The 22,187-nt window shown below is 40.7% G+C and overlaps 1 protein-coding gene across 23 annotated transcripts in view; it reads right to left on the reverse strand.

The window, feature by feature from the left end:
* ZNF516 (zinc finger protein 516) overlaps positions 1 to 22,187 on the reverse strand; it is a 131,989-nt gene that overhangs the window by 90,863 nt on the left and 18,939 nt on the right. For 4 of the 23 annotated variants that reach the window (XM_037892948.2, XM_043539983.1, XM_037892946.2 and 1 more), the window contains exon 3: positions 20,680 to 20,867. The exons of 15 other annotated variants lie outside the window; for them this stretch is intronic. The gene's annotated coding sequence lies outside the window, so the exon portion shown is untranslated. Of the gene's footprint in view, positions 1 to 5,998; positions 6,144 to 20,679; positions 20,868 to 22,187 lie in introns of all 23 variants that reach the window. 4 more of the 23 variants (XM_037892947.2, XM_043539984.1, XM_037892945.2 and 1 more) reach the window with 2 other exon arrangements.

Here is a 22,187-nt window from a genome sequence, read left to right on the forward strand (position 1 = left end):
GTTGGGTGTAATAAAAAAAAGATTTTTAAAGTCACAAAGCAGCAGTGGCAAGCCGTTAGTTTACTTTTTCCAGCCAGTATTAGAACAGAAACTGCAAAAGACAAACAAATTCCTTGACTGCCATTATTGTCTCTTTTCAAAGTTCCATTTTGTGAAAGAGCTTTAAAAAAAATCCCATCATCAAAAAGAAAGAACTGTGGCCTAGAATATAAAGAGAGATAATTATGTGCAGTAAACCATAAAAACATTCTGTTAAACATTACCTTCAGAGGCAGCACTATTTAGCACAGAAAGTCAATATAAAAATCTAATCTCAGAATACACAGCACCAAACACACATTATCAGTTTTCTTGAAAGTTTTTTACAATAAGCTTTTCAAGAGTACAAAACTGGTCTATTTTTCTGAGATTTTTTAATCTGATCCTGTAGTTAATATTTTTGATTATCATTTGTACTACATCAATCAATACATTATGAATGCCAAATGTTCATTGTATGCCCCCTTCCAAACACAAACATTTCTTATATGCTCTATGGATAAAGATCTCCAACTACTGTAAATCATTGTTGCTCCATTGAAGACAACCAAGTTCCACTAATTTACACAAGTGGGGAATCTGGCCCTATATGTATAGGATGCTCCACTGCATTATTTCTATTTTATACCAATTTTGGTTTCAACTGAATTACCTGGAGTAACAGTGATAAATCAAGCCCTGAGCGTGCGAATTTGGAGACATCCAGCACTTTCAAAAGACTGTAACTTGACCTAGTTATTGCTAATGTATATCAATCACTTGCATCTGCGGCTAAAATGAGTGATATATCACTGTATATTTACAAAGAGCAATTCCTGACAAGTACAGTATAATTATTTTATGAGCATTAGTTGGTAAGATATCTGTGATTACTAGTGATTTAATGAGTCATTGTGAGTTCCTGGGTTCAACGGTAGTTTTCAAAACTCAAGGATCACCTATTGTTGTTTTATTATCTAATCAATCTATTTTAGGGTTATCTACAGTTCCCATCACCAGAGCATATGAGCGCGTTCAACATAATGCATGTTTAAAATCTAATTATGAAATATACTGAACCTTGCACTGGTCTATCATCGTTAGTCTAGAAAAGCAAACATTTAATCTCTAGCTTGTAAATTACTGCATTGTATGAGAGGCTTATACAACAGGGGCATTATTTATGTATTATCATAAAGGGGGAAAATGTGTAAAGTGAGAGTCCTGTATACCACATACATTTGAAACGCAAGTTGACAATTTTTGAGTTTCAAAGCTCCCAGCCACAATAATCTCTGGAGAGGAGAAACTGAACCTGAAATCAAACTTTTTAGCTATCAGCATAGCCTGGCTTATTTTGGTATGAAGTGCTAAACTATTTACGCAGAATATCACTGAAAAGGGTCAAGGAATGAGACAAACAGGAATCCTATCAGTTGCTTATAAATATGTTCTTAAGGAACATTTTATCCAAATTGTTCTTTCCTGATCTCCCTTGCACTCCACCTCCAAAACGTACACACACACAGTCTCTCTCTCTCTCTCTCTCTCTCTCTCTAATTTGCCCAGTCCAAATAGCATGAATGCGAACAGAAGTGCAATATATTGCTAGGAGACAAACGAAGATTCTGAAAGACTCTACACAGCACAGGTGGTTCAGCAGAAGATTGTTTATTCAAAGACCATTAAATCTATGGACCAGGTCCTCATGTGCAATGAGGTGGCTTTGTGCTGCACTGCCAGAACTTGACCAGGGAAAATTACCCAAAGTGCAGGAATGATCCTGGAATAGTCAAGGGCTCTTACACCATGCACCCCCTCTGCTGTCCGCAGAAGGAAAGGGGGTATCATTAGGACAGCCATACACCAGGCCAACCCTGGGCTGCATTTTTGGCCTCCTGTGGCTGCTAATGGCAGCAATAAGTTGGAGCAGTAGGAAGAGCTGTACACTGAACAGCACCAGGATCAGGGGTAGGCAAAGGAGAGATTTAAGCCCCTATGCTTACCACCCCCTGACCTGTGCTTTGTTCATTTTGGACTCTACCAGGTTAACTGATTCTCAACATCTGCCACAAAACATTCTGATATTGCCACTCACAAAGGAAAGCAAATAAGCCTAAAAAAAAGTCCACTGTCCAAGTTCTTGCATAAAGTAAAACCACACCTTCTTGGATCTATCTGATTGTTTTCCTTGGCAATAAATAGGTATCACACACATACCAAGACACACTAAATATTAATGAGTAAAAAGTGCAAGCACCATGAAATATGTTACAGTAACACTGTAGTTAGATTAACTATCCACTTGTAGAAATGTCACCACACCACATACCGAGTTTCTGAAATGTTCTTAACACCAGAACTGAGAACTTAACAGAATGACTAATACAGTACTGTTTTTCACCAATAGAAAGTGTTTTTCTTATAGAGGCATCTATGTAGGGGAACCTTCCATTTTAGTATGTATCCGCCTTTGTCTCACACATGCAAAACACTCTTAGCTCATTTCCCCCAATTTTCAAAGCAGGCCCCTATAGCCCTTACCTATCTCCTGTGCCCCACAATCTGTCCAGCTGCCACACTGTATTCCTCATCCCCTTTTCCCCGCAAGCTTACTGACTGTGCCATATGTACTTGCTGCTTCACCCTCCTGTCCACTAAATCCCTCTTGGATTGTCTGCCTTCAGCATCCACTTTCTCTACCCCTCTGAAATTGTAACTCACATCCTTGTCCTGCCCAAGTCTAAGGACCCCTTCACTAGAATTATTCCTTTTCAGGATACTGTTGATCACTCCTTTTCCCTCTGTTTTTGTGATTCTGCTTTCTCAGTTCTTCCAGCTCTTCTCAGTGCCTCATTAGGAAGCTCCTTCTCCTCTCCTCTTCCATAATCTGTTCATATCCTCAGGAGTAGTTCCCTCCTTTTCTTCTTCTATGCTCTCCCTAAGGAATCTTATCCACTCACACCGTTTCAACTAGTGTCCCCTGGTCGCAATTCAGAAAAGCATCCTTATTCAGGAAAACACTTAAACACACACTTACATGCCTTCCTGAAACAAGGCACCTTCCTTCTAAATCTCTCTCTCCCCCGCATAAAAAATCCCTCTTTTCTGCCAACTCAGCATGTCCATGAATACCTCTATGTCAACCCCATCTAGATGTCCAACCATAGTCGCTGACTTTTACTTTTCCCCGGGGGTGCTTCACCCCTGCTCCACCCTGAGGCCCCAATCCCACTCCGCCCCTTCCCCAGGGTCCCACCTTTGCTCAACCTCTTCCCACCTCTGCTCCATCCCTGAGGCCCTGCAGTTCCTCTGACCCCTCCCCAAGCCTCCACCCACCGCTTGCTGGTCTCCACCCTCCCTCAAGCCCCTCCCAGAGCTGCCAAATAGCTGATGGGCAGCACCCCCAATCAGCTGATGGGTGGTGCCGCCAAACAGCTGTGACTATTTTTTTCCCATGGGTACTCCAGCCTATGTATCCAACTGACCATCTCAAATGTAATATCTAAGACTAAGCTTCTCAACTTTCTTCCTCTTCATCACTGATGAAAACAGTACTATATCTTCAACGTCCTCAGGGCCCACAACTTCATCTTCAAATTTGACTCCTCTCTTCTTCTACATCATCCTCAATATGTCTAAAAATCCGTCCTGTCTCCTCTATCCCTATTCCTGAAACACTTGTCCACACATTGGTAATTTCTCTCTTCAGCTGCTGCAGCCTCCTCTCTGGCCTCCCTGTTCTCATCTTGTTCCCCTCGGATGTATTCAAAATGCTGCTGCTAAAATCATTCTACTCTCATATCAAACCAATCATGCCACTGCCCCATTCAAATGTCTTGCATATCAAAAGTTCAAGCTTCCTTTCTTCCCCTTATAGTTCCCGCATAACTCCATCCTACCTAATCTGTTCTCATTTTGTCTTATTCCCTTTTGTGCTGCTTAAAGTCCACTCCAGTTTCCCTTCATAATGCATCTTTTGTATTGTTCTCTCATTCACGTCCTCACATCTTTTTACACTGTATTTACAATGACCTTTCCCCTGTTGCACCAAATAACCTCTTTTCCATCATCCTAATACTTCCTTAAAACACATTTCATCCATGAAGTCTTCCTTCAAAACAAGATCCACCACATCAGCTTTGGTGCTTCTTCCAGCATGTAATATGTAGCTAGTCTGTATTGCCACAATCTAGGTAGGATGTAAATTCCTCAGAGCAGGGACTCTGAATTGTTTTATACAGTGCCAAATGTACTATCTGACTTCCAGGAACATTTAAGTGCAAATTATCATTATGGACTGAAGCTTCATCTTTTCAAACAGTCAGAGTTTCTCCATTCGTCAGTGGGCACTGCTAATGGATGGAAAACATCCACTCATCTCATCCAGCCCTCAGAGTAAAACTAACTCCTCCATTGCCTACCCAGAACTCATCCCTTACTGAACTAAAAAAAAAAAAAAATAGGACAGATAGCCAATGGCATGGAAGAAGGAATAATCAAATGTCATTAAATTCAGTTTCCTTGAGGAATAAAGCTTTGTAGCTTCAGATAGACAGCTTTGCTACTCTCTGGCTCCTCTGAGAAACCTTAGCTAAAGTGAAACAATTGATGCTTACTTTAAACCACACTACTAACCAGATTTCTTGGGAAGCTTAAGCAGCTCAAGCAGAACCTTCCACGGCCTTTCTGAACCCTGGGGTTGCAGACAGTCTTACCTATTTAGCTACATTGTTGTACAGCAGAATCTGCGGTATTGGTTACGAGTGTTAAGCAAGAAGAACAAAAGCACATCTGACGTCAGGCACAACTACATGCTAGCAAAAGATTTCTCTACATTTTTTAATACATAAATAACTGAGAAAGAGCTGGCCATGCAGAGCATCAAATTACAGTTTAGGATTTCTAGTGGCAAATCTCAGAGCTGACGTATTCTTTTTAAAGGGATTAGCCCACCATCTAGTCTACCTAGTCCTAGCTCTTACAACTACAGCTTTGATTTAAAAGCCTATCAAAAACTTTACACAAATAAAGCCACATGCATAAATATCACACACATTACTTTTCTATAAATACAAATACTCCTGTGCTCTTTAGGCTGATGTTTAAACCGGTACATTTGCCACCAGGGAGGCACAATCTAACAGTGATTCTAACTCTAAGAGTACAATTTGAACCATACTACTAAATCCTTAAACCTGTTACACAACAAATAAGCATGGATTACTGCATGACTGATTCATTATGGGATGTTTTGTGATCCTATTCCTAACACACAAATGCAGTTTGTCTTTGCTACATATTTAAATGCCATCATCATATTTATTTATGTTACGCGACTTTTATTAGCTTTCACTTTTCTGTGCCACCAGTTTATGGCCTGCCCATTACTTTTAATAAACTTGTACACCCGAGATAGTAGTAAATAATCAATAGTTAGTTGCACTGTATAATTCTTGATCTCTATAAATTACTAGCTGTACTATCATTACATAGTACTTCAAACTATCAAAATACACCATATATTTTTTGTATAATACCTTTAGCATCCCATATCTACTTTACTTTACTTTCCGTACTAAATGTAGAGCATATGTATAAAAGGATCAAAATACCCCCAAGTGAATTCAGTATACTTTTTTTAAAAGTTTTTTATAATAACGAACATAAAACAAATTGAAATTATCTGCATAAAAAGACACTTCACAAATGTATCTTGGCAAGTTTTCAACAGGCAGCCATAGTATTTGCTAATACTTAAAAGGGTTTTCACCTTCTTAGACTAAAACCACCTCCAAGCTTAGATAAGCACACCTATATTTACTTTCTTAGGTAATAGCAGTTTTGTCAAAGTCATTGCTTAATATCTACTTTACTTGCAACAGTAACGTAAAGATGTTATATAAAAATCACACAATCTTTCAAAATCAGCATAAAGGGGAAAAAAGCATTATTTACAGAAAAATATAAAAGATATTACCACTATTGTGCAGGGTCTCCAAGATAAGAGTTCTGTATCATTTCTTTTTTAAACACAGTGAGGTTCTTTTCATAAAAACATGTTGTTCCAGGCTTGTAATCTAGTAGGATTCCTTTCAATGTCACACTCTTAAAATACAGCTTCACTAGGAAATGAAAAATATCATTTTACTTCACTACTGATAAGCTTTACACTGCCCTTTCAGAACTCTCTCTGTGTTTTTAATGTTATTTATTAATGAGATGGAGATTTTATTTGATAAACAGTACCTACCTTCAGATATGTTTTAAAATCAGCATCTCATGCACATTAAAAATAATGAATACAGTGTTATCAACTCTGAGCATTCAAAAATCAGGAGTCAGGCTTCCCAAAATTATGACTGGCTTAAAACTCATGAGATGTTCAAAAAACAATACATTTTATTTTATTATTCTTTTTATTTGCTTGCTGGCTTTTCAGCGTTTAGGTCTAGTGCATGTTTTCAAGGTTTTCTTCACAAACATGAGGTCTAGGACTCACTTTCTGTTTCAAATTAAAACTGAGATTCTCTTGTAATCATCCGATTCCAGAAGCTGCGGCTTTCAGAAAATCACCATCTATTCCGAAATCATAAAGAGTTTGCAACACTATTATAATGTATTCCCCCCGCCCCTTCCTCCATTTCATCTGTATAACAGTTTTCTCAGAAGGTTACTGCACATTGTCCAAAATTTTCAAATGTAGGTGGCCTGATGTTAATCACCTAAATCTATACTTTGGCATGTACATAAATGTGACCTGAATTTCAGAACTGCTGATCACCTGCAGCTCCCGCTGACTTCACAGTAGCTCTGAATGCTCAGAATCTCTGAAAATCAAGCAACTTTAGTTTTCCAAATATGGACGTCGATCAACTGTCTAAAATTAGTCATCCAAGTTTGAAAATCTTTTCCTTAGTCTAAAGCATTAAGTTTACCCGCAGGTAAAACTAGATAGTAAAAGAGATTAAATTTAAAAACCATCTTCACCTGGATAAGCTTATGTCATGCTGACTACTTGAATGTCTGTAAAGATGCCTTGATCATTTGGTTTTACCACAATTTTCCTTGAAAACGATAATCTCACTATCATAATTAGGATTGACTATGATATTATCATTAAACCTGTATTTCCATACAAAGGAAAATAATGAAAAAGTCACTTCTTCTGTTCTCAGAAGCCACATAGCTGTGGAGCTGTGCTGGGATGGACAAACCCCATTGTGGTCCAGGGCAAGAAGAGGTTAATAGCCTGACCTGGATATAGGCACTGAAGCTAATACGTTCCAACAATATTGAGCATGGAGGGCACAACAAGGGAAGGAGCAGGCTTCAGAGATGTTGCCCTGATACAGGGAACTTGGTAAAGGGGTACAGATAATGCACTGTGAACCCAAGGAGTAGTCAAACCTGGAGAAAAGATTTCGGATTGGACTTCATCTTGTCCTCTAGTTTGTAACTAACTTCAATTCCAGGAAGGGAATCATCATACACTGGCCATCTGGACTATGTGCCAAACCGGGACTGGAGAGAGGTGGGAAGGTGATTTGATGTCACCTTTGCACCTCCCGTGACAGGATTGCCATGAAAGGGGTTAGGTCAGATAACAGGCTGCTCTAACTTATGTCTATCTGCCAGGAAGAGCCAAAGAATAGCCATGCCCTGGCCACAACCCTCTTCTCCCAGAAATGCCCCTGGAAAATCCCTTTCACCTAGGACTTCTCCAGGTGGTGTCACTGAGCCAGCGTAGATACTCCCCTATGATGGCAGTATTCCTCAAGGGGGATTTATGACAGCCTCCTAGCTCCCTTATGCCAGCAGAGTCATGGGGCATCCATTTAGTCTTAGAGCCAGTGATGAAGTCCTTTGCTCACAGGAGCTCCTACCCTCCCACTGCCCACACACACAGCTTTTGTTTTTATAAGCTCAGTCACATGGGTGTAAATCCAGAGTAACTACATTGACTTCTGTGACGTCACTACACCAGCATTAGAGAGGACACTTTAGCCTTTCCCCTCTAACTACAGCACAGCCATTTTTATCTTCCTTTATATTAAGGATGTTTCTAAATTTAAAATAACTATATTCCCTTTTATACCCTAAAACGATAAAGGTCCTTTTCTAAGTTTAGACTGATTTCCATGACAGTTCCATGTACACAGCAGCCAGAGAATCAGGCCCCAAAACAGTAAGAAAAATTCTCTCTCTTCTCTGACCTTTAATGCTATTTTGTTTATCTAAACAGAGTGCCTTCACTCCAAACCTTAAAGCACCCTCTCCCTACAAGAATAGGATTGCATGCAGATCTGGTTTTGGTCCAGGCCTTTGTATGTTCTAATTCTTTCAGCACAGTAGCTCTAGCTGTTGGTATTGTTTATGGGTGGCCGACAATGTGACTCAAGGCTCTCTTATCTTTAACAGGGAGTTGTGCAAAATAAAAAGCATTACTGCATTCAGTGTGCAATAGTCCGTCTTTATCCAATTCACTAGGAGTACCCTATTTAAGACGAGGGTAGATGGAATTTACTCCTTTTAAGTTTGTGAGGGCCCTCAATCTCCAAGCAAGCTGCCAACACAAACCCTTCAGCTGGACACATTTTGAACACCCTTGGTGTACTCAGAACAGGTAGAAGAACATGTACATTTCTTCTACTTCAGTTGTCACCCGTTTTGTTTCTGTATTTTGTGTTTCACAAAGACTTTGAGAAGGCATGATTGTCCCTATTGAAAAGCCACATAAGAGAGCCGTGAAATCACAACAGTTGTGTTTCAATCAAATGCACTGTCATTACGATGTATTTTTACACCTGAGCACTAGTATGTTGTTGATATGAACAGTATGTTAGTGCAGCATACACTACTTTTCAAAAGAGGAGGTACTTAGCAATCATACCTAAACGTTTTTCTCCTCTGGGTTTTTACTGTAATTGCCCAATAGTTTCTCTATTTGAAACACGGTGATTCATTTATAGGTCTGAATATTTTGAGTATAACACCATCATTTGATTTCACTTTCCCTTAAAGGCACACGCATTATTTTACAAATACCATCAAATACGTGAAATTTTAGTTATATCCACACTGGTTGCTGCTAACAACAGCAGAGCTATTAGAGCAATCCTGTTAAGCAAGGCAGTGACCAACTGTGTCACAGTGTGACAAAATCTTATTCGTTGCAATAAGTTAATTATTTGATCTTTTCCCATTAACTTACCTTTTGTAATCAGTTTATTTATTTGTTTATAATTCTCCTTACGGAACATCTATACAAGGACTTCCAAATCCTGTCGTTTAGACATTGTAAAATACACGTGTACATTTATGAGCAATACAAACTGTAAGAGTTATAGTAGACGTGCTTTTGATTAAAAGCTCAAATTATTTTCACTATGTACTATTAACCCGTCTGTACTGCTCTTTCCACTTTTGCATTATAATGCTTCTTGGAACTTAAAACAAATTGCACAGATAATTTCATATGCTTACAGATTTACACTTATGACTTTTTAATTTCCACTAAGAAATCATGTTTGCCAGCCACAGTAACATTGTAAAAGTGACCAACATATATGAATATGAGATCCATTTGTGATACTATATAATACAGCAGTGGTTCCCAAACTTGTTCCGCCGCTTGTGCAGGGAAAGCCGCTGGAGGGCCGGGCCAGTTTGCTTCCCGCAGCCCCCATTGGCCTGGAGCAGCGAACCGCGGCCACTCGGAGCCGCGATCAGCCGAACCTCCGGACGCGGCAGGTAAACAAACAGGCCTGGCCCGCTAGGGGCTTTCCCTGGACAAGCGGCGGACCAAGTTTGGGAACCACTGTGCTACAGAAAACTCTAGTGCCTCACCTATAGAGTTAGAAGCTAATTAAGGCAATGTGCCATCTTGATGTTGAACTGTTGCTAGGCTGTGTGATCTTACACTGAAGTTACTTACACTGCAAGAACATATATTTATACTCAATCTTAGTTTCAACTGCACTGTGCGTGACTACTACTCGCAGATTCCAAATTTTAATTCCTTTTCTATTCATATTTTTTCAGAAACCTAAAATGTGTTGTGCTGTGTTTCTATACACATGCACTTATTGCAGGAACAACGGAAAGAAGAGTTTGTATCACCTTACACTTCCTTATAAGGTATGTGCAAACCAAAAATATTTAAGACATCCTTTTGTGATATAAACAGACTAAACTTGAAGGCATAAAACCACAACATAGCTCTTTAGCACAGTGCAGAAATACTTAAATTGAAAGTTCATTTCTTTTAAAATGCTTCTTTATCAGAAGAACGCTTACTGTTTTACAGATTCATATTTCCATGTTTCCAGTCCATTGTTCAAATAAGTGAAATAATATCCATGCATTTTATAACTAAGTTATCCCCATATTATTATTGTTCTCCACTGGTGAAAACGCTAAAGGAAAACATGCAGCTGTCATGCACTGGTGGTACTCCTCAATCAAAGAACAACGGAGAACAAAGGCTAAAGCCAAAAGTTGTTTTTATTGACTATAAAAGCACTATAAAAGCTTTCCAGGGAGATTCTCCATCATGATCAAACAAAAACAAGTACAAAATCATAGACTCTTACACATTAATTCCAGCATCTCCAGAAAGAATTCCTGGGAGTGTTATAATTCTTTTTATGGAGGCACTGATCTAATGAAAAGTAAACAGCAACTGATAAGCTACATATCCATGTAAAAGTTTTTAATTATTCTGTTTGTGTCTTACCATGAAGTTTGTTCTAACATTTTTTTCAGCTGTGCCAAGAAAAACAAACACATGTCAAGGTCAGAGAGAAATAGATGGATTTTGCCTTATCTGAATTTCAGTTGTGGGCAACAAAAACCCAACAATTTAAACAGGAAACTATTCTGATAGTACAGAATTTAACTTTCCTGTGAATGTAGAAGCAAGCTACATCAAATTTGCCCCCTTTCTTGATTGAAAATAATTTAGCTCTGGCCTCTCTGGAGAAGACTGAGTAACAGTTGGAGGCCTAGTGGTGCTATTCCTCAAAAAAACGTAGGAGGCATATATTTCAGTGCAAGATGTTGTTACTTCTCCAATACACTAGTGCGTGTTTCTAATACATTATAAGTCTCAAATACAGCTACGAATTTGTAATTAATCTAGGACATGTGGGGCCAGACCCTCAGCTGACTCTGATCTTTGTAGTTCTACTGACATCAGCAGACCTACCCTGATTTACACCAGCTGAGGATCTTTGGACCTTTATTGGCTGCACTAATATGTAAAAGTAAAACCAAAAACAATGAAAGTTATCAAGTGCTGTCCTCAACTCACAACTGGTACCGAGGCAGAGTTGGAACAGCATGTGGATGACCTCTTTTTTAAAAGATGTTTGAGTAATACGAACAGTAACACATAGAAAAAGCCTACACTTTTCCTAAAAAGAGAATATTACTTAGAAATATAAGAACAGCCACATAAGATGAGACCCCTGGCCTCTCTAGTTATGAATCCTTTCAACTCACAGTGACTAATACCTATATTCAGAGGAAGGCATAAAGCAATAAAAAAATTGTACAAGAACATGCTTATGAGGGAAGTATCTTCCTAACTCCAGGTAAGTATCAGAGGGGTAGCCATGTTAGTCTGGATCTGTAAAAGCGGCAAAGAGTCCTGTGGCACTTTATAGACTAACAGACGTATTGGAGCATAAGCTTTCGTGGGTGAATGCATCCAACAAAGTGGGTATTCACCCACGAAAGCTTATGCTCCAATAGGTCTGTTAGTCTATAAGGTGCCACAGGACTCTTTGTAACTCCAGGCAGTTAGTGGTTGGCATATGTCCTGAAGAATGAAACTTGATGCTAATTTCTAACCTAGACAGTATAACTGCAGTTGTTTGTCTCAACCATATATTATGGCAATGAGTTCCACAGATTAAAACTTTTCTTTTATTTGAGTTCTTATTTCTTGTATTATGAGAGAAGGAAAATAGGCAAACCCTATTGACTTTCTCTAGGCCAATCATTCTTGAATATACCTATGCGAAGACACTTCGGATTTGTGTCCTCTAGAAACGTCAGGTGTGGCTGACAAATTTTACTGTCAAACCTTCTTAGTTATGACAGAGACAAATTTCTGAGTGGAATTCCAGTCTGATCCAAAGCCTACTGAAGCTAATGGGAGTCTTCCCATTTTTAAAAATGGTAAAAGTATATTTTTTTCATGCTGAATACTCCCCCAAAAGGCTTCAAATTTCAGTAAAATTTCAAAGCCAAAAACCCTGTCTATGAGCTAAGGCAAAAAATGTAAAATTGCAGCCCCAAGAAGCTGCTTGTAAATATTAGGACCAATTGAACCAGAGAGATTAGAATAAGAGATGGAACTGAACCTTAACTATAGTAGAACCTGCTTCCTCAACTGCTATAATTAATATGGCAAAGCTTAATCAGATAGTCATATGCTATAGTATGTGTGTGTACACACACACACACACACACAAACAGATGTAGGCTGGGACTGTCAATGTAGGCTGAGGGAGTTAGGTGCCCAACTCTCTAGGGCTCCTCTAGGAAATTGCAGCTGTGATTTACAATACTCTCTCATGTACTTGTTTGTATAAAGTGTAATCAGATTCCATGGTGATAAGCACCACTGCAATGCATATACAAAAATAAAAATAAATATGATTTAGAGAAAAGGCTCTGACCTGCTATAGCTGAAATTATTGACCAAGTTTTTAAAGCAAACCCGCTTTGCTCTATCTCTTAGAATATAAAAGGTCTCAATAAGTTCTAATTGCTACTTAGAAAGGGACCCATTTTCTTCTGCAGAACAAGCCAAAAAGTATCTAAAGCCATTAAACCATTCTGGATAATACCTGGAAGTCATTTTAAAATGACACACAGTGAATCCTGTTAAAAGTTTAATAACAACAGGGAAATGTATGTGTTCTGCAGCTCATATTTTGCCCACATTGTATTGTGGTATTTCAGGATGTATTTAAAACTGCTATTTTATTAACAGGTTTTTTTAAAAGATGAAGTCATAACATTTCCACGTGTTTTGCTGTATGCTGCCTACATAAAAATAACTGATATAATACTCAAATTATAGTGTATTGAAGTGCCCTGCATTAGAAAAAAGCTTGATCCGTCTTATGGCTCTATGTAAAACCATTAAATAGCTCAGTATGGTGAAGTCAGCACTTCAGAATTGTAACTTAAAATTATTATTATTATTAAAGATTTTATGTTCTTTCTATTGTTCACACTGCTACTGAAAAAACCACACCCATTACATTTTCTATATTTAGAGAACACCATGAAGATACATTTTAGTAAAGGTCTATGAATGTATTTATTGTACTAAGTGGTGAAATATGTAAATAACCCAAACCCCATCCTATTTCCAGATTACTTTTTTCCTCCTACTGAAACAACAGAAGAGCTAACATGATTTTCATTTTGAAACTGAATGTTTAGATTGGTGCCATGCTGCACTGATAGGCTTTCCATATATTTGAAAAAGAAGTTGGATTAAGTTGAACAAAAAGAAACAAAGAAAAATTAAGCTGTACAGCTGTCTTATCAGTCATTAACTGACACTTTACCAAGGCCCAATCCTGCAAGCACATATGCATTTGAGTATCTTCACCCACATAAATAGCCTCATTAAATCCAATAAGACTACCCTCGTCTTTAAAATTATACACGTGTATTAAGTGTCAACAGGGTTGTGTCCTATATTTTGTTTAACTGAAGCGGAAATCAAAAACTTCCCTCTGCCACTGCACAATTTTCCCAAAGGACAGTGCTTGAAAATACTGGGAGTAATCAAATGTCATTAATTTTCTTTAAACAAGAACTGCGCTGTTTAAAGTTCTTTGAAACTAAGGCTGAAATTTTCAAATCTAGGTGCTACCATTTTTTGATAGTTTATTGCATCAAGAAACACAACACAGGTTACTAATGTAGGTAAACCTTTTCCAAGCCCAGGTGTCCAAATGTAGGCTCCTAAATCCACGGTTATGTGCCTAAATAAAAGTGCCCAATTTGCAGATGTGCTGAGCACCTGCAGCTCCTATTGGCTTAGATGGGGGATTTGTAAGTCACTCAGCACTTCTGAGGCTCAGGCTACTTACACTTAAGTGCACAAAGGTGGATTTAGGAGTCTAACGTTAGGCATCCAGGCCTGAAAGGTTTTGCCTAAATCAGTAATCTGTGTAGCCTTCCTAGCTGTAATAAAGCACCACAAACACCTACAAAATAAAGCATCACAAAACCTACATGCTGCTTTCCAAAAATAAAGTAAAATGTGTCAATGAAAGGCTAGGGCAGGGGTCTGCAACCTTTCAGAAGTGGTGTGCCGAAATCTTCATTTATTCACTTTAATTTAAGGTTTCGTGTGCCAGTAATAATTTTAACGTTTTTTAGAAGGTCTCTCTCTATAAGTTTATATATTATATAACCAAACTATTGTCATATATAAAGTAAACAAGGTTTTCAAAATGTTTAAGAAGCTTCATTTAAAATTAAATTAAAATGCTGATCTTACGCCGCTGGCCCGCTCAGCCCGCTTCCAGCCTGGGGTTCCGTTCACCTAGGCCGGCAGCAGGCTGAGCGGGGCCTGCGGCCAGGACCCCAGCTGGCAAGGAGCCAGCAACCAGAACCCCAGACCGGCAGTGGCTCAGCCCACTGCCAGTCTGGGGTTCTGTCCGCTGGCTCCTGCCAGCCAAGGTCCCGGCTGCTGGCCCCACTCAGCCCGCTGCTGGTCTGGGATCCCAGCCCTGCCCACATAGAGTGGGTACCTACCTTCTCTCTGGTTCTAGCCCATTCTCTTCCTCTCTCTCTCTGCACTGAGCTGAGGGTGGGAGTGCACTGAGCACAGGACTGGGGGTGAAGGAGAGGCTGGTGGTTGGGGTGTAGTGTCTGGCCAGGAGCTAGAACGAGGGAGGGGGCTCAGGGTTGGGGCAGGAGGTTTGGGTGTGAAGTCCTTACCAGGGCAGCTCCCATTTGGTGCGAGGGGTGCAGGTGGGAAATGTGGGGGGTGGGTGCAGGAGCTCCCGTTTGGTGCTCAGGGTGGGGGCGGGAATGTGGGGGCTGCAAGAGTCGGGGCATGGGGTGTGGGGGGGCTGGGTATGTGGGGGGGTGCAGGGGTCAGGGCAGAGGGCTGCAGGTGTGTGAGGGGTGCAGGGGTCAGGGCAGAGGGCTACGGGTGTGTGAGGGGAGTGCAGGGGTCAGGGCAGGGGGAGTGTGGGGGGTGCAGGGCAGAGGGCTGGGGGTGCTCCCAGCCCCCTGCCCAGAGCGGCTCAAGGCAGGGGGCTGGAGGGGATATGCCCTGATTCCACCCCCCGTTCCCGAAGGTCCCGTCCCCACCTCTTCTCCGCCTCCTTTGCGAAGCAGGGAGCACGCTGCGACTCCACTTCTCCCCCTCCCTCGCAAGGGCCATCAGCTGATCAGCGGCAGGGAGGGACAGGAACAGGGGCAGGAACCCAGCATGCTGGGGGAAGAGGCCAGGGAAGGGGGGACCTTGCCTGCCCTGCAGCAGCAGCCGGCAGGACCAAGCTTCTTCACCCTGCCCCTACAGGGGGGTGGAGAAGAACAGGCTGAGGCAGGCAGGATTTTTAATGGCACGTTGCTACCTGCCGGGGTCCCGGCCTGGGTTCGACAGTGGGCTGAGCAGGGCCGGCAGCTGGGACCCGGCAGGCAGCAGCGTGCCATTAAAAATCAGCTCACATGCTGTCTTTGGCACGCGTGCCACAGGTTGCCGATCCCTGGGCTAGGGCATCAATTTTCCTTTTTCAGTCAACCAACCATGAGGCTGATGGTGGTGGTGGTGGAAAAAACTGTAAGCCTTCTCACTGAGCTTTAAATAGGGTACTGACATCCATATGTCCGAAGTTAGCATGACTGCACCTGAGAAGTTCTTTAATTTTTTCATTATCTTTGTCATCTAAACAAATGGCAAAACCACCCCATCATACTTTCCCTGTATTTTTAGATGACATCTTCAACAAAATGGACACAGTATTTGGCAGTCTCTTTTAAGATACAGAATCAGTCCTATAAGTGGGGATGCTTCCCCCCTCCCAAGTCTGAATACTTGTAGCTATTACTGAATCATTTCTCCTGTTCTCTTGCATAACACCAGTATTTATTTCTACAGTCCTTCCTTTAATTTTTCCTCTGATTTTTCATTTGCAGAATGTACTAGCAGGCATGTGAGGAGTTTTTCCAGGGTGACGTGCTTCCATCATTTCTTTAAACTGCCCATTTTTTGCTATGTTGTAGGCAATGCTATTAGCATAAATGAAGGCTGCAACTTTTATTGTATAAATACTGACAGGTATTTTCCATTTTGGGGTGTTAAAAATGAACAGCCACCCTGCTCTAAGTGAAACTGATGTCAGAGAACTATTCAAAAGCTATTTACATCTTGCTACTTAACCATGTACATGTTACTTGAAAATAATACCCTTTTTTTTTTTAACTTCATTCAATCACTTATTTCCTAGCATGTCTTTCAACTACTGGCACGCTGAGTCAGATAAATTCATCCAATGATGCTTGGCAATGACAAAATATAAATCACCTGTTTGACATATTAATCAGCAGCTCTTACATTTACAACCATCAGAATCAGAAACAATCATTCAGTGACTTCAACACTACGTAGACTCAAAGAGGAGCTAGCCATCTTTATTTAAAACAATGTTATCTGTCCACCAGAAATTTCTACATTCTAGCAAACAAAGCCCTCCGTAACAGATGACAATTTTAATGATTCCCCTCTCTTCAACATCCAAACACAGTTGATTTCACCCTCTCATGATGCCCCTATCTCCAATCACCAATGACTCTTCCATTTTTCCTCCTTCTTCTCTAGGCTTCTAACTTTCTTGTAATTTCCTTATCAGTACACCAAGAATCTTGGTGTTTCATCACTTCCCTTTTAACTTTTAAGAATAACTGAAGTTTTCTTTTATCAACTGAAATTAGAGCTTTATGTTTCTAGCATCAACATATTCTCAAATAAATGTTTTGTTCTAAGAACCTGAAAAAATCTGATAAAACCCACTGAGCTGGTGATTTTTATAACCCTAAGGCAGGCAGGCATAATTACCTAAAAGTCTAACTGCAAATTAAAATTCTTCTGCATAACCACTAAGAGGCTTACTTCCACCTGCTGAAGTCAGGAAACTACTGTGTTAATTAAGTCAGCATGCCCTTGGTCTAAAGAGTAGAAGAAGAAAACCTGCTTTTCTCTTATCTACATTAGCTGAAAGAGACAAAGCTAAAAAGTAAAGCTACTTGTATGCACTGATATAGGACAAGTTCGGAGAAATTATGTATATGTGTACTAGAGATCAACAAGATGGAGTCTGATGAGCAGAGGTATTAAGCACACCTTCTCTCAACCTTACTGATAATGCAACTGAAATGACAATTGTGACTTTAAATCAGAGGTGGGCAAACTACGGCCCGCAAGCCACATCAAGCTTGCAGGACCCCCATGCCCGGCCCCTGAGCTCCTGGCCCAAGAGGCTCACCCCCGGCCCCTTCCCTGTTGTTCCCCCTCCCCCGCAGCCTCAGTGCGCCATGCTGCAGGCATAGCGTATTAAACTGCTCCACGTAGGAACATGCTAGTGGTAGCAGTTATGGAGAGCAATTTACTACACTACACTGGCGCAACGCTCTGGGCAGCTTGGCTGTAGCGCCGCCAGCCACCGGTTCTCCGTGCTGTGCGGTAAGGGGGCAGGGAGCAGGGTGGGTTAGACAGAGGGCAGGGAAGTTCGGGATGGTGGTCAGGGGGCGGGGCTTTGGATGGGGTCGGGACAGTCAGAGGGAGGGGAACGGGGGTTGAATGGGCGCAGGGGTTCAGGGGGGTAGTCACAAAGGGGGGGGTTGGATGGGGCTATGGGTGGCTGTCAGGGGCAGGGGTTCTGGGGGCGGTCAGGGGACAGGGAGCCGGGGCGGGGGGGGGGGGGGGAAATGGGGCAGGAGTCCTAGGGGGGCCATCAGGGAACCGGGGGGGTTGGATGGGGCAGGAGTCCCGGGGGTGGGGGCCGTCAGGGGGTGAGAAAAGGGGGAGGGCAGATAGGGGGCGGGGGCACAGCCTCCCCTAACCGGCCCTCCATACAATTTCCGAAACCCAATGTGGCCCTCAGGCCAAAAAGTTTGCCCGCCCTGCTTTAAATGGTGAAAGAGCAAGCCATATTAAGATAGGAATAGCATGCTATAAACACAATATTATGAATTTGTTATTTCATTAATTTTAATCACAATTACACTAATACAGGCTGTTTTTCCCTCCCTCTCCAGCCCCCAACTCCCTAATATTTTCTTGCCGCTTTAAGATAATCAGCTGTATTTTATGAGTTTTTGTTCATGCAGAAGAGTAAGATTTCTCAGATATCTTTTCTTAAATAAAAAAGTATACTAGGGCAGCTCAAAAATGTTCCATCAAAGCTGTTTTTCGATGGAGAACTGGGATTTCAACTAAACAAAATTTTTGGTGAAAAATGTCTGCTTTCTGTGGCAAATGTTTATTTGTTATGGAAAAAACAAAACTTTCCATTTGGAAATATCAAAACATTCCCAATCAAAATTAAACATTTCAACATTGCCGAATCAAAATGTCTAGTTTTGATTCAGTTCAATGTGAAACGATGTTTTCTTGAATCAGTGCAATGCCTCATATGAAAGAGGCAGTTTAGGTGCCTCCTGGACCCACCCATAGGTGCATCACGAGAGACTCAGTCAGCATGGGAGCCTGGCCCATAGGATGGAGAGGGGCATGAGGAACCTGAATTAGGGTTCTCATCAGGCTTCCATCAGGGAAGACACAGTTTAATATCGAACTGAGCCAAAAATGCAACATTTTGATTTGGTACGACAAACCAAAGTATCTCATTTGAGATAAACCCAACCTGAAACAAAACACTGGCCCAATGTGATTCTTAATTTAGTCTTTGCAGCCTAGATACCACAATGATTAGCCCATTTCATGGATTCTCATGAAGCTTTCAGGGGGCTGAGTTCTGCCCAAAATGGCCATGCCCACCACAAACAAGTTTACTTTAGCTGAGCTAACACTTAATCACTCGAGTGTACGGATGTAAAGTTTTCAAAAGCACCTGTACGGTTTAGGAGCCTAAGTCTCATTTGCTACATCTACACTACAAGGTAGGGGTGTGCTCACCTGTACCTACTCATGCTAACTCTCATCAAGCTAGTGCACGTATAAATAGAAGCATAGTCCCAGTAGCGCAGGAAATTGCAGCAGAGGCTTGGCCATCCAAAGTACAAACCCATCTGAAACAGATAGGTATGTACTTGGCACAGCTAAGCCATGCCTCCACCGCTGCTGCCCATGCTACTTATACTTGCGCTAGCTTAATGAGAGCTAACATGAGCAAGTGTAAGTGAGCAGAGGAAACACACCTCATGCATAACATACACAGAGTCAGTGGGATTCAGCTGTCTTAAGTGGTTCTGAAAATTTTACTCATGTACAGATAGAAACAAACTGGGAAATAAACCAATGGCGAATAAAATAAGGACTGTGTCAGCCCAGTGATTATTTCTGCAACATTCCAATCTAAATATAGTAGATATGGAAAATGCCATATTTAAATAGCACTGATATTTTCTTCTTCCCTTAAGGAAAAAAAACACATCATTTGCATTGGGTGTTATGTGGACAGTTGCATGCATCTGAAGAAGTGGGTTTTTTACCCACAAAAGCTTATGCCCAAATAAATCTGTTAGTCTTTAAGGTGCCAGCGGACTCCTCATTGTTTAAGTGGACAGTTATGTCCTTTGTCCTATAATAGAAATCAATATTAATTTGATGGAATGGTGGTGTCTGCATAGCACATTGTTAGCAATAAGAATCATACTTAATCAATAAACCTGACTCCCAGCGTCAAGGGGTTAAAAAGAAATTGGGCCCACTCCCTGCAAAGACTTACACTGCTTAAATTTGTGCACTGTGAATAGTCCCACTGAAGTGTCAATGGGGCTACTAACATTTTGAAATGGTAAGAAGGCGTGTTAATCTTTGCAAGATTTGAATTTCAGTTTTGTTTGCAACATGAACAGTTTTCTCCATTCAAACTGAGGGGCAAATTCCATGCTCTGATCTGCCCCTGGATCTCTAAATGTGATTAAATGAATGCATCAGTCTTGCTTATGTGCTTAAGATTTGCATATATTTCATCATCCTATGGAGTCTGAATCTCCATTTGCACCAGTCTTGGGCATTTACAGTGGCTAATCTCAATAAAACTGTAGTTTTGATAAAAATAGGTGTGACTGACTCATGCAAAACTCCCATTGATTTAAGCAGCCATTTTGGATGGAACCCATAAAAGCAATTTAACTTTGCTCAAGCAAGGAAGTCTTGTCAGCAAAAAAGTTTGAAGGGACTCTGTAACCTGAAACTTTTTGAAAACGTGTCTAATTTAAAAAAAAGAAATCCTGATTCTGATAAAGCACCTTATAATTTGAGAGGGCAGGAGTTACCTCTTTTTAAAAACATGAAATGAAAACTATTTTCTGTTTCCTTATCAATGTTTATAAGGATCTTTTCAGCAACGAAGAAATTTACCTACAGAAGAAAATGAAAGTGACCATGCATAAATGAACAAAATACACGAAGAAAAATAGCTTTCTTACTAATTCCTTTCAGCTCTAGTAATCCCAGGTATTGTGTGTGTGACCAGGTCTCCTGGCTGTCACTTCATCCCAGCATCTAGATGGCTCCTGAGTGTAGCAGGGAGTGGAGGCTCTCAGGAGTGATGTGCCCCTTAAGAGTGCATGGGCAGGCAGCATCAAGGATGTGGATAAGGACATCCTGGCATCACCTTAGGACACAGAGAGGCCACTGCAAGTGAACTCAGGTAGGGGAGTCACACCAGCACAATTGAGCCACACTCACTTCCGCCTGATCACTGATGCCATCATGCTGCAGCACTTAGGGTAGCCAGGCAAAGGAATGAGAATTGGGCCACTGCTACAGTTTGTCTGATTATTTAATATACCAGATTTTTATTTCATTTTGCTATGTTTGTTACTGAATGGCCCCCACCCATCCAAATTCTTTTTCTTCTCCACTTTTTCCTAATAAATGCACAACCTCATTTGAGAAACACTCTCCATACTGAGTTACTGGCTCGACCCCTGTCGTAGATATGATTTAGTTTCCTTCAGATTTCCAGGTGGAAGAACTGGACCCAAGGATCATTTGCACTAAGGCCACAGTTCTAACCCCTGTAAAGCTCTGTCTTGGTTGTAAGGAGTAACTATGCTTTTAACTACATTAGGTACAAAATGTTCAGGCAAATGTGATTTTTCAAGTTGACAGTAACCCTTGAAGATGGATTTGACTAAACATAAATTAAAGTTGACTCTGGAAACAATAATCTGAGCTCTTGAGCTTCTCTGAAAGCACAACCGGTTGGCTGCTGTATGAGAACAGACGTTTTATAGATTTTAAAACTAAATCTGAGCTTCAAATACTAAATCTAGCACTCAGGGACCCTGTGGATTTGTGACACTTCCAGGAAGACTTTGGAGCCATAAACTAATGGATACATTACACTGATGCATACAATATAATCTTTTTGGATAGCAGATAGCAAGACAAACATAGAAGGGAAACTATTTAAAGTAAATCACCCATTTTTCACATTCAAATACTCTGGAAGTTAAAAAGTTCATGAAAATCAGTGTGATGAGTTTGAGTTCAAAAACTGGCCAAAAAATGGCTGCATTTGAAATCAAGCCTCCGACTGTACAAGATGACCCGTGTGAGCAAACCTTTGCACAGACTTCAGTGGGGCCACTAGTGTCTGCCTACATGGATTAGGGTGGAATATCAGGGCCAAACCATTAAAGTACGGAAAGCATTTCCAAGCCTCATACTGGTGGCAATTATTTTGATTGAAAATGGTGGCAGTATGGATGCCCCGAGCCAAAGATTTTAAACCAATTTAATTTCTGACCTGTTTTAAACTAATCTAAAAATCAAACTAGAAAAAAAAAAAACCACCCTTGAATATTTAACAAAAATTAGTTAAATTAATTCCTGGTCTAACTCCATTGACTCCACTGACTGTGGCTCTTAAACAAGAAAATAAAATTTAGTAGTCCAAAAGTTCAAAACCCAACTGGAAAAGTAAAGA

This window comes from Chelonia mydas, chromosome 2 (genome assembly GCF_015237465.2).
Source record: "Chelonia mydas isolate rCheMyd1 chromosome 2, rCheMyd1.pri.v2, whole genome shotgun sequence".
Lineage (NCBI taxonomy): Eukaryota > Metazoa > Chordata > Testudines > Cheloniidae > Chelonia > Chelonia mydas.